The sequence below is a fragment of the Cervus elaphus genome, chromosome 7 (assembly GCF_910594005.1).
Source record: "Cervus elaphus chromosome 7, mCerEla1.1, whole genome shotgun sequence".
Classification (NCBI taxonomy): domain Eukaryota; kingdom Metazoa; phylum Chordata; class Mammalia; order Artiodactyla; family Cervidae; genus Cervus; species Cervus elaphus.
Window position 1 is genome coordinate 37,301,873 of NC_057821.1, and position 17,803 is coordinate 37,319,675.

The window sequence follows — 17,803 nt, forward strand, 5'->3', positions numbered from 1 at the left end:
CATTGCCAAGTTTTTCTGTTTTTCCAAAGGCTGAACAAGTATGGCTTACAAAAATTCAGTTTGACAGTTAGGGAGTTTGAGGACTTCAAATCACATTGCATGTCTTGCAGTAGGATTCTAACACTGTAATCAAAACATGTCTCTGTGAAATCTAATTTTGACCAACCAGTTACAAGCAATGGGCATTATCAAACAGGAAATTCCATAATTCAAATAGACCATTTATCCATTTTCTGCATTTCAGAAAAACCCTTGATGGGATTTGAATTTTTTCCAATTTTCTTCTACATCATTGATCCTCTGTGGGACACACAAAGGCCGTCTTCTGGCTTTAAAGTCCATTATCTTCACAAGGGGCTCAAAATGTCTGGCCTTCCCACCAGGGTACTAGAAAAACATTCTCAAATGGTCTGAAGTGCTTTTGGCTCTAGATGGTAAACATGTTTGTGGCCCCCTTCTCTTGAAAAGAACCCCTCAAACCCCCTCAAAACAACAAGGATGTAGAAACACAAAGTTTTTGTTTAATGAAACCAGAAGATAACTGTAATGGAAACAACACCATATAAAGATAGATATATATGTACATATATATATATATACATATATATATATATATATATATAAAGATAGAAAAGGAAGGAACAGTAAATACTTTGCAGATAAGGGAGGATTCAAACTGAAGAGTTGGCAGAGATGACAATGCTGAGAAAGCAGCTACTTTGCATTACTTTGCATCTCAGAAACCCAGAAGAGCATACTGGAAACAGTTTCAGTCTGAAGGACATATATATGAGATATGAGATAAATACAGGGAAATTGTTTGGAATTCTGTATAGGAAACAAATTGACTCTTGCCGCCGCCTCAGCCTTTACTTTATTGAGGAAAACTTCCAAAATGGAGAAAACTATAAACATATAACTGCCCTCCCCCACAAAAGACTCAGGAAATAAAAATAACACAGAAAGTCAAAGAAAACTTAGACATTACATTCATGAAACAAGAATGAAAGTGAAAGTGAAGTCGCTCAGTCATGTCAGACTCTTTGCGACCCCATGGCCTGTAACCTGCACCAGGCTCCTCCGTCCAGGAGATTCTCCAGGCAAGAATACTGGAGTGGGTTGCCATTTCCTTCTCCAGGGGATCTTCCTGACCCAGGGATCGAACCCAGGTCTCCCACATTGCAGGCAGACACTTTACCCTCTGAGCCACCAGGGAAGCCCTGATAAGATATATTTAATAATCATAATAATAATCAGCATTTAAGAGCTGATTGGAAGCTAAAATATATGAGAGCCAGACTTACAACTTTAATAATACAATTAAAAGATAGGGAAGACTTTAAAAAAAAAGATAGCGAAGACTTTTTAAAAAAATGATAAAAATGGAGAATAGGAAGAAAAAGGCAAGAAAATTAAGGGTTGGACAATAATGTCCAATACCCAAATAATAGAAATTCCAAAAGAAGAAAGCAGAGAAGATCTTAGGGAGATATAATAATACAAGAGAAAAACTTCAAAATTGAAATAAATGAAGCTGAATCTCCAAATTGAAAATGTCTACTAAGTTCATATTTTTTAATGACCCACATCAAGATGCATTATCATATTTCAGAACATTAGAAACAATAGATCCTAAAGACCTCTAGAGAAGAAACTAAGGTTACCTGCAAAGGAGCAGAGGCAGAGCAGCGTGGGGTACTGGGTTAGTCTGTTTGAGTTGCCATAACAAAGCATCATAGACTGGGTAGCTTAAACAGTAGAAATCTCTCTTTTCCTCTTCTTATTAGGCCACCAACCCTACTGGATTAGGACCTCACTTTTATGACCTTATTTAAACTTAATTACCTCCTAAGAGCCATGTCTCCAAATATAATCACATTGGGGGTTAGGGCTTTCACATGTGAATTTGTGACAATTCACTCTCAATGGCAAAATTAGAAACTGGAAATTCTGCCTCAGGATGAATCTTACCTCAAGTCTCCCCCATATCTGGCTTAGGTGATCTTTAGGTGAGATTTTAGGTTTTAGACTTTGGAGTTGATCCAGGAATGAGTTAAGACTTTGGGGGCTTTGGGATGGAGTGAATGTATTTTTCACATTGAGAAGGACATGGATTTGGGGAGCAAGGAGCAGAATACTATAGATTGAATATTTGCATCTCCCCCCAGATTCACTGTGTTAAAGCCCTAACCCTCAGTGTGGCTGTATTTGGAAATGGGGTCCCTAAGGAAGTAAAGTTAAATTAAGTCATAAGAGCGGGGCCCTGATCCAAGAGGATTAGTGTTCTTATGAGAATTGGCACCAGAGTCCACTCTCTAACCATAAACATGTGCTTAACAAGAAAAGGCCATGTGAGGACCTAGAGAGGATGTGGCCATCTGCAAAGCCAAGAAGATGCTCACCAGAATCTGAATCAGCCAGAACCTTGATCTGAAACTTCTAGCCTCCTTATCTATTGTTTAAGCCACCCATTTTATGGTATTTTATTATGCCACTCTGAGCAGACTAATTCACAGTCCAATGCTCTAGTGTGTTTGTAGTTGAATATAAGGTTTTCTAAGTTTATCTTAACTATTTAAGAAGTGCTTTTAAAGTAGAAAATATATTGTGTCATGGATGGAGAGCAAATAAAACAAGAGCTTCCTTAATATAATACATAAGTACAACTTAAAATTGCTAGTGCTAAGTGAATATATCAAATAGCAGTGAAAAGAAGTGAAGCAAAAAGCAAAGGAGAAAAGGAAAGATATAAGCATCTGAGTGCAGAGTTCCAAAGAATAGCTAGGAGAGATAAGAAAGCCTTCCTCAGCGATCAGTACAAAGAAATAGAGGAAAACAATAGAATGGGAAAGACTAGTGATCTCTTCAAGAAAATTAGATACCAAGGGAACATTCGGAAAGAGATGGGAATACCAGACCACCTGACTCGCCTCTTGAGAAACCTATATGCAGGTCAGGAAGTAACAGTTAGAACTGGACATGGGGAAAAAAAAAAAAAAAAAGAACTGGACATGGAACAACAGACTGGTTCCAAATAGGAAAAGGAGTAAGTCAAGGCTGTATATTGTCACCCTGCTTATTTAACTTATATGCAGAGTAAATCATGAGAAATGCTGGGCTGGATGAAGCACAAACTGGAATCTAGATTGCCGGGAGAAATATCAATAACCTCAGATATGCAGATGACACCACCCTTATGGCAGAAAGTGAAGAAGAACTAAAGAGCCTCTTGATGAAAGTGAAAGAGGAGAGTGAAAAAGTTGGCTTAAAGCTCAACATTCAGAAAACTAAGATCATGGCATCCGGTCCCATCACTTCATGGCAAATAGATGGGGAAACAGTGGCTGACTTTATTTTTGGGGGGCTCCAAAATCACTGCAGATGGTGACCACAGCCATGAAATTAAAAGATGCTTACTCCTTGGAAGGAAAGTTACGACCAACATAGACAGCATATTAAAAAGCAGAGACATTACTTTGTCAACAAAGGTCCATCTAGTCAAGGCTATGGTTTTTCGAGTAGTCATGTATGGATGTGAGAGTTGGACTATAAGGAAAGCTGAGCACCGAAGAATTGATGCTTTTGAACTGTGGTGTTGGAGAAGACTCTTGAGAGTCCCTTGGACTGCAAGGAGATCCAAGCAGTCCATCCTAAAGGAGATCAGTCCTGGGTGTTCATTGGAAGGACTGAAGCTGAAACTCCAATACTTTGGCCACCTGATGTGAAGAGCTGACTCATTTGAAAAGACCCTGATGCTGGGGAAGATTGAAAGCAGGAGGAGAAGGGGATGACAGAGGATGAGATGGTTGGATGGCGTCACCGAGTCAATGGATGAGTTTGGGTCAACTCCGGGAGTTGGTGATGGACAGGGAGGCCTGGCTTGCTGCAGTCCATGGGGTCACAAAGAGTCGGACACGACTGAGTGACTGAACTGAACTGAACTGAACTGAGACTTTTGCCAGTGGTTTCAAAATGAAGGCTCATGATATGAAGCACTTAATATGCTCCAGATTCTATGTGAATGTCCTTGGTACACTGATACTCATATTTAATTGTGTGCATTTTTTCTAGGAATGTGCTACATTGTCATGACCAAGGTACTCTGATTAACACCCTTCTAGAAAGACAATGCAGCTTCCTTGAAAAGTTATCCTGCCCAGGTAGATAAATCATGTTCACAGTTCATGAATCACTTTGACCCACACAATGTTCACTTGCAGACAGGAGCCAGTTTGGGATCTTGTCCTAAGAACTGCAGGGACGGGCCAGGGAAAAAATGCCAGTCCTAGAAACTGGAGTGGAAGTGGCAGCTCACATCTGGATGTGTGATGGTGGAGGACGCAGGACATTAGTATTCAACACTGCTAAAACATTAGACTTTCCGGCAAGCACCACGCAAACAGATGCCATGCAGTGCACACAGTGATCTAATTAAGGGCATGGGCTATTTCTCCAAAAGGAAAGGCAATTACTATCCATTGTAGTTGTAACAGCTTGGCTTGTGCAGAACACTTTAGGAATTTGTTACAAAATCAGAGAGTATCTATGATTTTTTTTTTTTCATAAAATCTATAGAAGATATAAAGAATCAGGCAATAACCTGTGTTCTCACTTTCTCAGTTTAAGAAGAAGCTGGCATTTTTCTCCTCTGATGTAACTGCTGGAGTTTGAGAAGTGTCTTGAAAGATGACTCTGATGGGAGTCTCTTAATACACAAGGCTGAGTTGATTAAAACTGACCAACATGTGTGTGAACTACAGAACAAAATATGCTTCCATTCCTCTGGCCTGGGATGTTTATCTACCCTCAGAAGTTCCCAGATCATCTCATTTTTTAGACAGAAGGTGTCTGATTACACATCAGAATAGCTCTTGTCCTCACGTGAATATGGGTTAGAGATGCTTCTATCTATACCAGCCCAACCTCTCCATCTCAGACCTACTGCCAGGTTCTCTGGCTGTGGGTTCTCCCCTCCTATATTCTGTCCCATTTCCCAAACTCAACAGTGCCAATCATACTGGGAGTAATGGTGAGACCTTGGAGTAACAGAAACCCACACACAAGAATGTCTCTGCTAGGGGAAGATCATTTGCATGCCTGAGGCAGAATTGTTAATGAACATCGACAAAGCTCTAACCAGAAAGGCAATGGGACAGAGCCTCCACACACATACGTTACCTAAGAGAGATTTCCTGGACCCTTCTCCTAGAACCTTTCCAAAAGCAGTCCACAGTCATGCTACTGGGGACCAAGTTTTCCCCAGAGAAATGCCAATGCCAGAACCAGTAACAACATCTCGTGGCATTCAGTACATTCACTTTCAAGACAATCACATCTTTCAAACACCTTTTTGTCTCAGCATTTTAGAAGACGATTCAAAATCAAGAATCTTCCAGAACAAGGAGGTCATTCTTATGATGTGCTACTTGGTTTAGGACTCAGTTCAGTTCAGTCGCTTAGTCATGTCTGACTCTTTGCGACCCCACGGACTACAGCACGCCAGGCCTCCCTGTCCATCACCAACTCTCGGAGTTTGCCCAAACTCATGTCCATTGAGTCGGTGATGCCATCCAACCATCTCATCCTCTGCTGTCCCCTTCTCCTCCTGCCCTCAATCTTTCCCAGCATCAAGGTCTTTTCAAAAGAGTCAATTCTTCGCATCAGGTGGCCAAAGTATTGGAGTTTCAGCTTCAACATCAGTCCTTCCACTGAACACCCAGGACTGATCTCCTTTAGGATGGACTGGTTGGATCTCTTTGCAGTCCAAGAGACTCTCAAGAACTTAGGACTAAGTGGTCATTATTACTAATACAGTTATCTATTAATTGGTGGTAGATACTTAAAACACTTTCAGTTAATGTTGCTGTTAATCAATGTCAAAAGCACATAATCTGTGTCCATCACCTGATGAATGGATAAACTAAATGTGGTCCATCCATACCACACACTATTATTCAGCCATAGAAAGGAATGAAATACTGATAAGAGGCAGACCCGAAAGGCCACATATTATATGATTCCACTTATATGAAATATACAGAATAGGCCAATACACAGAGACAGAAAGCAGATTAGTGGTTGCCAAGAGCTGCAGGGAGAGGGAATGGGGAGTGTCTGCTTAGTGCATAAGGGTTTCCGCATCGGGTGATAAAAAGTTCTGAACCTAGATGGTGGGAGCAGATGTACACATTGTGAATGTACTTAATGCCATGAAACTGCAAACTTGAAGATGGTTAAAACTGCCAATTTCGTGTTCTATGTATTTTATCCCAAGTAAAAACAAAAAAGATTTAACCTCTGGGTTTCTGTTTCCTCAGTTATACCCTTAGATCTATTGTCTTTGGTACATTATGGGAGATATAACTCATTTTGTGAAAATCTTTGTGAATGGAAACTTTTGAAATTTTTTTTTTTTTTTTGGCTGCACAGCATGTAGGATCTTAGTTCCCTGGGCCTGAGTTCAGGGACTGAACCTGTGCCCCCTGCATTGGAAGCACAGAGGCTTGACCACTGGGGATGTCCTGCAAATGGAGACTTTTTTGGAAGAGAACTGTAAGACCTACCGTACTGAGCACATACTCAACGGCTGAAGAAATCCGTGACACCGGGCCACTGGGATGATACTGAAGCTGACAGCTGCACTCTCCCGGGCATGCTCCCCTCAGTGTCTCTCGTTCTCTCTCCACCCACCCCCAAGACAGACTGCTACTCACAGTCAGAACGCTATTTAGAAGCATCAACAGGCAGCTGTGCCCCTTCCTAACAGATTCTAAGCACATGATGTGCTGAGAGCACAGGATGATTTCTTTCACATGATTGAGCTCCACAGGGTCGGTCTTCTAGACCATTTTGTTGGTTTAAAATACATCAATGCTCAAGCATTGTGAAGTCCGCCCCTGTGGGGAAAGGGGGTCAGTTTGGCTCACTGTGCCGAGAATTTTCTTTTATTTAAATCACCTAAATTTCAAACCACATCTTCTATTTCTTTCAACATCAGGCATTAGCATGTCACTTGCCTCTCTGTTTCTAGGAATAAAGACTAGAAATCTTAATATAAAACATTAACTCAGTCGGCTGGACTGGCAGAGTAATAGATCTTTGGATCTGCAGTGGCAAAACCTTGCCGGGGCTTCCTCAAGTCACAGTAAAGCACTGTAATTCTTTTATTGAACCAAGAGCAGTTAAGTCACAAATGTATCTATGCAGAAAGCAATTGTGGCAGCAACTCAAATAGATGACTTCAGGAACCGTTCAGTACTGGCACTGAAGGGCCCTGATGGTACAGGTAAAAATAATAGATTGGATTAGAAACCACTGCTCAGACCCAGAGCAATCAACGACACCTCAGCACTCTTTTTATTTGAGCTCTGATCGCTCTTACTTCACATGCAAGGCACACTACATTAGCGACCAGATGGTATTTTCCTTTTCCTGCCGGACTTTCTAGGATTTCCAAAGACTCTTGCCTGAATTAGTTCACTTTCTCTGGCCAGCCTAATAAAGTTACAGCTGACAAGCCTGAATACAAGGGAAAATGAATCCCAACAGATAGCACAGCTATTTATTGGGCTTAATAAGAAAAAAGGCGAAAGAAAAGAAAAAAACACAGCTTAGATATCAATATAGTCAATACCTTTGGGTTTCATTTTTTTAACCTCTGAAAACTCATAGAACCCTACAGGTCTGGAAGCAATATCAGAGGTCAACTACTCAATGTGCCAAAGTAGTTATCTACTGCTACTTAACAAATCACTCCCAAACTCAATGACTTGAAACATTCATCATTTCACAGTTTCTATGGGTCAGGGATCCAGGTGCAGCTTATGTGAGTCTTCTGCTGTCAGAGACTCTCACAGGCTGCAGTCCCAGTGTTGGCAGGGCCTGTGGTCAGCTGAGGACTTGACAGAAGATACTGCCCTCGATCACTCAAGAGGTTGATGGCAGGAGGCATTTCCTCCTGGGCTGTTGGACTGAGGGCTTTGGTTCCCCATGAGCTGGTGGCCAGAGACCTTACTCTATTCCTTGCTTCCTCACATGGCAGCATGCAATATGGTGGTTGGCTTCATCAGGCAAGCAAAGGGGATGGCAAGAGAGAGAGTATGAAGACAACAAAAGTCATGGTCTTTTGCAAAGTAATACAGGCAGACCTTGAAGATATTGTGCATTTGGATCCAGACCACGGAAATAAAGGGAGTGTATCAATAAAGTGACTTACACGAATTTTTTTGGGTTCCCAATGCATATAAAAGTTATGCTTACATTATATTATAGTCTAATATATGGGCAATAGCATTATGCTTAAAAAAATGTACAGACCTTAATTTACAAATATTCTATTACCAAAAATTGCTAACCATCATCTGAGCCTTCAGAGAGTCATAGTAGTAATATCCAGATCATGGGTCACAGATCATCACAACAACTATAATAATGAAAAGGTTTGAAATATTGTGAGAATTAGCAAAATGTGTGTGGCTAAAATCTAACTCATCAACTTAAACAAAAACTTCTAATGAATTAGCAAGATAATAGACTCAGATAGACATGGGTGGCAAAAGGAAAATTGAAGCCTTTGTATCCCAAAGAGGTAGAATGCCCCCTGAATCAATCTGCTGGAAAGGTTATTTTTAATCAATACAATGGTCAGATTGTATTGTGGGAGTGTTAACCTGTTTCAGTCCCTTTCCTTTTTCAGTTTCTCTCTCTGCCATTTACACTCTTCCCAGACACAAACCATGAGCTCTCCCTTCTGTGTAGCTGTCCTCAGCTTCCAGGCTGATGGTCAGCACCCACCCAGCGGGAGTTCAATGTTTGTCTTTGGTTGAAGGGTAAGAATGAGAAACAAAAAACGCAATACCAACTCCTAACTCCAGTGCATTTTCAAACGCCCTGGAGCAAATTCAATATGCTCACTTACCCTCAAATCTGAGCCACTGGTAGATGATGAACACAAATCCCAACCAAAGGTAGAAATACCCTGACAAGACTGATGAGAGTGCATTTGGGTGTAGTTCTCCAAATATTCTGCTGAGGACCAACCAGCATTAGCCTTTCAGAGATACATAGATGACAGTGTGTGTGCGTGGGGATATAACAAACATGGATCCAAACTTGCATTCAGATTCCAGAAGTGCTTTAGGCAAATCTGAAGTTCTCTGGAGTATAGAAATATTTACAAGGCAAACCTAAATTAACACACAAGCTATAGGCTGACGACTTCCAGAATCCATGGGGCCTCTCAGTTCAGTTCACTCAGTCGTGTCCGACTCTTTGCGACCCCATGGACTGCAGCACACCAGACTTCCCTGTCCATCACCAGCTCCCAGAGCTTGCTTAACCTCATGTCCATCGAATCAGTGATACAATCCAACCATCTCATCCTCTGTTGTCCCCTTCTCCTCCTGCCTTCAATCCTTCCCAGCATCAGGGTCTTTTCAAATGAATCAGTTTTTCGCATCAGGTGGCCAAAGTATTGGAGCTTCAGCTTCAGCACCAATCCTTTCAATGAATATTCAGGATATCCTTGCAGTCCAAGGTATTGTCAAGAGTCTCCTCCAACACCACACTTCAAAGGCATCATTTGTTCAGTGCTCAGGTTTCTTTATGGTCCACCTCTCACATTCCTACATGACTACTGGAAAAACCATAGCTTTGACGATATGAACCTTTGTTGGCAAAGTAATGACCCTGCTTTCTAATATGCTGTCTAGGTTTGTCATAGCTTTTCTTCCAAGGAGCAAGTGTCTTTTAATTTCATGGCTGCAGTCACCATCTGCAGTGATTTTGGAGCCCAATCTTGGGCTCCAAGGAGCCTCTAGGCCAGTTCACAGGTAACTAAGTAATGATAAAGCATTTTAACTTTTTGAAAGATAGGTGCTTTAAAGAAAAACCTATTAGCCAATGAAGAAAAGAGGGTCAAAGAATGGTTTCCTCTCCTGTCTTTCTTTTCCCATTAGGAGGGAAAGCATGTTGGGCTTCTCCAAATGTGGGCTACATACATTCTCCACATGGTTTGTCAGCTGGCCTCTTTGTGAGACTCAAGATTACAATGAGGCCAATCCATGCCTGTCTCTGGCCTGACTTAATAACTTAACTAATTGTAATTGACTAAACTCCAGGCATCAACTCACACATGTCAAGACTCATTTCTATCACCATCTTGGATCTATTGTAGTCTATAGCGAAGCATGCTGGGAAATGTCCGATGGGTCACCCAAACATGGCAGATCCTAGGTCGATATCATGACCCAGAAGATGAAGCCAGATGGTCCCAAGGCCAGGGCATAGGAGCGGGGAGCTGAGGTCAAGCAGGCACTGTAGGCTGAGTGAATGAGGTCACTGAGCCCGGGCCACTGTGACTGCACGTGCTTAGTATGGGTGAGTAAACCCACATCAAGGGTTTTAAAATAGGGCTGATCGCACACTAGTGAAGCACACCACCCAAACCTTCTGAATGTCTTCAGATCCAGGTATCTCTGGTCTCTCTAACCCTCATACCTGGAATTCATTGCTTTGGGGGAGGAGGGGAGGAGGGGCCTGAGGCAGTCTTGTTTCAAAAATATGAATTTGTCTAGATCTAGGGGGTGATGAAGATGTAAAGGGGTAACACACCGCCCAGGGCAGTGGACAAGCCCATTAGCACCCTCCGTCACCATCAAATAGGATTGTCCTGAGAAACCGACATGGAAAGAGATCATGTATCTTGGCAAAAGAACTTTTGAATTTAAAAAGTACACTCCAACTCATTGGGACTTCTGATTCCTAATTCGATACTCTTTCTAAGGACCCAGCTATTTTTACTTGCAAATTATTAGGATGCAATGTGTCTCTCCATTGCCCTCCAGCAACAATTATGAGACTGTGTCATTTAGAGACTTCTACAAAACTAGGCCCATGAGATATTTCTTGAGTAAGAGTACTATGACCAGAGACTATTTAAAGAACTAGAAACAGGATGGCAAACAAGAGAGGGTTCCTCACCTCAAGAAGATTGCCCTGGGGGCTTGGAGCTACATTTTCATGCATATTCTCTACCACGTGAAATCTTCCCTTGGCTTCCTTTTCTTGAACTCCCTCAATGACAGGAAGCTCTGTTATATATGAGCTGAGGTATCTCTTCTCCACCCCCAGCCCTTCCCTCAGCTCACATGGAGGGACATTGAGCCCAGCCAACAACCTTTGCCTCAAATCTCTGCAAAATGGAAGAGCCTGTGAGCAGAGTCTGTCCCGAGCCCCGTGCGTTTGCTGGGACAGATTTCGCCTCTCAACACTGTATTTATTACTGGGGTGTGAAACACAAATCTACAGATGCCTGTTCCACTCGCCTGCTGTTGAAAGCCTGCTCAATAATTTAGCACTCCCTCCCTTAAGGACAGGATATTTGGTTTCTGTTGGCTGTTGCCTAAGACAGAAGATGATGTGGGATGGGTTCCGAGGTATCCAGACCCCTGCGTTCTCTCTCTGGACTCCCTTGTGGTTGGTTCTTGCAGACACTGGTTTGCAGCTGCAAAAGCAACAGCTCCTTAACTCTTGGCCAGACATTATGGCTGTTTCACAGATACCTTACTCTTCTGTCTCCCCATTCCATTATCACAGCGAATTGATGACTACTTAAAAAAAAAAAAAAAAAAAGCTGTCACAATAGGAGACCAAACACTGGCAACAGATAAAACAAAAGGAGGCACCGAGCTCTTTAATTAAGGTTTGCGAAGGCATGTGAATCCTCGCTCTTAGTTAGCCTGCTGTGTCTCTGCCTGATTAGAGACGATGCATCTGCTCGGTTTCCTGGTATCCATCTGTACTGCTACGAAGGAATGTATTCGGGTCGCCCTGATCCTCAATGAGATGGCTCAAAGGCATCAGCTGTAGATAGACTAATGGTTATGCGTGTTGACAGAGTGTTTCCTGCGCCCCTTGCTGTGCTGACATGCAAGATCGCACCACCTTACACGTACCTGAAGTTAACCCACATCTACACAGACAGCCCAAATGAAGTGCCTACTGCCGGGATACCTGAACAGTTTTAGGATGACCCATTTCTCTGCTGTAGTGTTCAAGACTGGAAATAGGCCTCAATCACACTTTTTTCAGAAGCTCCGCCTACCTGTTCTGCCTGGGCTCCTGCCATAGAATTTCTCCTTGAACAGATTAGAAGGACCAGGAGAACTGGGATCTTCCTGCATGTTACAATGGAAGGGACTTCTCATCTCAATGTGTCCTGAAGGTGTGTCTGTATATCTGAGGATTTTTTATCACCAAGAGAAGGGCAGCCAAGACCTAAGTGGCCACTAGTCAGAGGTGTCTGGGCAGAATATGCTGCACAACTGAAGTGATGTTGGCCCTGTATGATTTTTGTTCTCCCAGGGACTTTATTTCTCTCATTTCTAAAAATGTCGTAGCACTATGTGGATCTTAAAATTCTCTACTATACCATTCTGTGATTCAACATCATTAGCTTGGGTTCAGAACAGAACTTGAAACCACTGAACTGACCCATGTACACAGACTTAGACATCGGAGATTTGAAAATATTTTTCTAAAGCTGGTAAAACCCAAATAAAGTCTGGAGTTGCATTAATAGTGGCTATCAGTGGTTTTTTAGATTTGACAAATGTACCATAGTAATGTGAGATGCTAACAGTAGAGAGAACTCCGTGAGGGTTGTGTGGGAACACTGTAATATCTTTGCAACTTTTCTGCAAATCTAGAATTATTAAAAAATGAAGCATTTATTTAAAAACATTTTAAATATATACTTTCCTCACTTGGGTGTAAGTGAAAGAAACATTGAGTTTAAACTAAACAGGGGTATTACAAGATGACATTTTGTCAGCCCTTTCATTTCAGAAAAGACAGGTTAATTCTGCTATTGCCATGAATGCAATGTTTGCACCATCAGATCATGGTCACTTCTTGAAAACTTTGTACTCCCTCTCTTAATGTGGGGAGGGTCTCAGAATTTGAAGAATTCACATTCTTGGAAAACTCCAAATCGCATGCCTTGAACTATGACAGTAATTAGTATAAAATACAATAAAATATTAGGAGTAGGACAAACTCCAGGGGGAATTTCCCTTAGATAATGACCAAACCAGGGAACCTCAAGTGAAAAGCCTTCCAAATCCTGAGAGTTTATCGGCAGGTGTGGACCAAGCATTGTTGAGTCACTGTATACTGGAATTCCTACTACCTGTTCACACTAGCATGTCAGTTAGGCTTAAATTTGGTGCAATCATCATTAGGCTAGCCGTTTCTTTTCTTTCTCACTTAACCACCTTATTGAACTCATAGTGGTAGCTTCAGAAGAGACTTAGAATGGTCTGACCCATTCTCTTCCTGAGTCCCTCAGGCAGATTTCAAATGAAACAAGGACACATGGGCACAAATACTTTGAATAAATTGCTGCAAGATTATAAAGTAAAATTACTACTGATATCACGACCAGCCACTTGGCTAAGGTCATCCAGCTGCACAGACCATGGAAGATTCTGAACTCCAAAGAACCTGGCATGGACTCGTTGCACTTTAATTATGGATAGCAGTGAACCCCACGTGAGGAAGTGTTTAATAAACGAGCAACCCATCGGAATGGGAACTCTTCAGTCCCAAGCCAGTAGACAGGCTCGCTTTCCTCTTCAAAAAGGGCAAAACCTGAAGAGAGAGCATTTGTTTACCAATTTGAAAAGGGAGCAGAGAAAAGTCTGCATTTATTCCTGGGGGAGAATAATGTAACTGTTATAAGCTGCTGTGTTACATCAAATTAAAAGTAATTTTTCTGAATTAAGCTTCCTTTTGGAAATTTAATTCCCAACTGAGTATTTATATGCTGATAGTTTTCGCAAGTACATACACTGTAAACTGCTTCACGTGCCAATAGCATCAACCAGGACAGGAAAAGAGGCGTTCTTTAGATAGTCATTTTCCTCCCAGTCTTACCCTCTCCACACCCCCAACTTCTAGTCCTTGTGATCTCACGAAAGCCCAAGCCAGCTCCTTTAAAAACAGATTGGCACAAAATAATCAAGTTCCATGATGAATATCAACAAAATCCATGGCCATGAATGGGAATGAAGAACATTTCATTTCATATTTAAAATGTTAAATTGGGTACTTACAATTCCCCTGATTTAGCTTTTTTAATTAAAAAATTCAAGCTTTATTCAACATTTGCATATTCATGCCTCTATAATGTGCACTGATTGCATTAAAGGCGGAGAAAAAGCATGTAAGTGCAGTACAAATATAGTTACTCATCAAGTGCACCATCTATGTGTGCATAGATAAATATTTCCAAACAAATTAACATACACCCCAGCACAGGTGCCCTGGCCTCACAGCTCCCTCCAGCTATTTCAGTCCCACTTTCCTTCCCACCAAGTTTCCAGAGCCAGAGCACCAGTTTAAAATTTTTATAATTTGCTGATTTGTAGGCTTGGTGGGTCCCTTTGCCAAAGGCTCTGATCAGTGACTAACCCTTCTGATAAGTAATAGACAGGGAAGAAAACATTCAGCTGCACTTTTTACTGAAAAACCAAAAGTATGGCTTCCACGATTCAACAAAGACTCCCAATGTCTAGTTTGTGGCCTTCAGTCACAGGAAGGGGCATTTCCCATGCCTGAGAAGAGAATGCCCCTGACCAGGCATGGCTGGCCCTGTTAATGGCTCACCAATTGCTGGGGTCGCCTGCCTTCACGCTTACGGAATCATGACTGTCTGCAGCTCCAGTGTCCCCGGCGCTCAGAAGTAGGTCATGCTTTGTCTAAGCCAGAGGCTGGAAAACGACCCCTGGGTCAAATCCAGCCTACCACCTGGTTTTGTCCATAAAATTTTATGGGAACACAGACCTACCCACTCATTTACTTGCTGTCTGTGGCTGTTTTCACACTCCAAGGACAGATTTGGGCAGCTGCAACAGAGAGCATATGGCCTGCAAAGCCTCAAATATTTACTGCCTGGCCCTTCACAGAAAACACTTGCCAAGCCCTGGTCCAAGTCAACTCCAGCCCAATTTCCCAGCATCCCTTGCAGCTAGAAAGATGTTGAGTTATACTCAATAGATGAGGAATAAGACGTTACCAAGAGCTACCTTTGAAAACACAATAGATGATAGACACATTCATGGAAGTAAGAACCACAGAAGAGCATTTGAATTGGGGAGCTGAATGCAGGAAGGAGGATGTAAGTCCAGGACAGCTGAATATATGATTTGGGGTACTTTGGCAAAGTACAGTAACTACTTCAACATACAAGGCTAGAACTCAGAAAAGAGGTCTAGCCTGAAGACCTCTAAGGTCAACTGGTCCGTTAACTTTAACTCAAAGAGACTCTTTTTGGAGCTTATCCCCTGTGAAACATTACCTCCAATTAAAACCTTCTGACACTGCCTCCTCCTTATAACTCTGTCTTAACTTAGTTCCTCTGGCACCAGCCTGTCCTGCTCCTCTTCCCACCTCTCTCACTGTTCTTCCATCTTCTGTTAGTTGCTCAGTCATGTCCGAGTATTTGAGCTCCCGTGGACTGTAGTCCGCCAGGCTCCTTTGTCCATGGGATTTCCCAGGCAGGAATACTGGAGTGGGTTGCCATTTCCTTCTCCAGGGGATCTTCCCAACCCAGGGATCCAACTGGGTCTCCTGCACTGGGGTCAGATTCTTTACTGTCTGAGCCACAAGGGCATCTTTGTCTGCTCACATGTTGTCCTTCACTCCTTAAACTGGGAATTCCTTTAGGATTTATCATCAAGCTTTTTTTATTTCCTCAATATTCTCTTTCTGAACATTCTCACCAGCCTCCCAGCTCTCAAGCAAATGACTCTTCAAGTTGACATTTCCAGCCTGGACTTTTCCCTAGATCATGATCCACTGTTAACTGGTTGCATATCCCCAAATGGGTGCCATGTTGCCAACTCAAATGCTATGTACCTAAAATATTTATTGATGTTGCCGCAAACAGAGAAAAGACACTGGTCATGGAGTTGGAATTGCATGTTCTGAGTCCTGGCTTTGAGTCCTACTGTGTGAGCTTAGCAAGTTTCCTCATTTCTGAGCCTCAGTTTCACCATTTCCATAGGCTTCAAAAGAGGTATGAAGTTCCATTTATGGCTGTGGATGAGAATAAACGGTAAGAGAAACCTAGAAAGGGTGGGAGAAGAGGATGGTATTTCAGCTTGAAAAGCATGTGGGGAACTTCAGGAATCTACCTGTCCTCTTTTCATGGGGACTATGTGGTTTGATTTGAGTATACACGTGGGTAGAGCATACTTTGCCTTCTGGCCCCTTGTTGAGAAGAAGACAAAGACCTGAACACCACTTTTGCTTCTGTCCTCTGCTCCCAGCTTCATTTCATATGTGCTTAGTTGCAACCCAGTTCCAGCCTCAGCTCTGGTGTCCGTGACCTCTGCTAGCTGGTGTGTATCCAGCTCACCTTAACGAACCTCTGGCCCTTTCTGAAGCCTGTGCATCCACGTTAGCTCAAATGCGATCTCAGGTTTGCCTCTGCTTTTCTCAGGCTTAAACTTCCCAGATTTAAACCACCACCACCACCAACTGTAAATGAACTTTACAAAGAGGCAGACACTTAGAGTGGCTTTATACCAAATCAGAGAATACAGGCAAAATATCGGAAGCAACCTTCAGGGATGTTCTCTTACGCTGTGGTCAGCTGCATCCCGGCCCTTCCCAGCTGTGGCATAGTTCCCGCTGATCACCCTAAGATGCCCAACTGAAAATGTCATGGCAGTGAGCTTCTTTTGTCCCATTTCTATTTCCTATACTCCAGTTTTTATTTAGTGTTTGCTGAAAGATCAGCTTCTAGCCTTTACATGTGTCCTGAGAGGACTCCTTTGCCAAAGAAGGCATTTTCTGACTCCATAAGCACTCCAAGGGCAGGTTCAGAATACTTTATTCATTTCCCTTTGAAGATCTTTCCATGGGAGCCATCATTTCAGAGATCTACACCCTGGTCTCTCTGTTTCTACTCCCCGAGAACACGAGAAAGCAAACTTGACCTGAGAACAAGAAACAATTTCAAGCCAGGGTGGTTCCCAGCAACAGAAAGTAAAGATGGAATCCCGCATCGCTCTCTCTCAACTGTTGGTTGAGGACTGGGAGCTGCCCGGGAAGATGGAGTTAGCGTAGACGCCCCACTCCTCCGCGAGAGTCCAGGGGCAGAGTTCTTTCTTTGTAGTGATGACAAGATAGTTCTGCCAGTTAGTGCGAGGCTGCAGGCCTGGCATTTGAACAGGAAGTGAGGCCAACCCTAAATGAAATCACACTGTGAATAAAGGAGGATTCAAATAAAAATCGACAGCGTAGTTCACAGAGCTCGTGGGTGGCTTGGCTGCCTGGAAGTCACTGCAGTCGCTCGCCTTGGATGGGAGGCCTCTGGAGCGCTTGGCTGAGGAGGTTGTGTGAAGCGAGTTTGTCTGCACTTTGTCGTGCCTGTGACACGGAGAAGGTAAGAGGGGCTGGTGAGAAGGCTGACAGGCTGATAAGTTTCTCTGGAGACAGCCTGGAAAGGCTGCCAGGAATGCAGGAAGCGGAATGTTCTAATTTCAAAGCGCTACTCCACATGCTGTCTAACTGCAGCCATATGATTTTAAAATAACTATTTCAGATTAGTACTACAGAACTCTGGTCCCGCCTTTGCTAACTGGTTGTATAACCTTGACAAATTGCTTCACGTCTCCAGGCCCAGGTGTTTAAAGTGGGCATTTCCTACTGCAAGAAGAGAGAATAAGGGGGTTGGGGGTGAGTAGGAGATTGACAAGGGGGTGGTAGAGAGAGATGAGATTTGGCTCCTGGATTC

General features: G+C 42.7%; 1 long non-coding RNA gene across 1 annotated transcript in view; it reads left to right on the top strand.

Annotated features, from left to right (window-relative positions):
- The first annotated feature begins 17,316 nt into the window (after nucleotides 1-17,316).
- LOC122697548 overlaps nucleotides 17,317-17,803 on the top strand; it is a 33,730-nt gene continuing 33,243 nt past the window's right edge. Inside the window, exon 1 of the long non-coding RNA XR_006342105.1 lies at nucleotides 17,317-17,452. This is a non-coding gene — a long non-coding RNA (uncharacterized LOC122697548). The remainder of the gene's footprint in view (nucleotides 17,453-17,803) is intronic.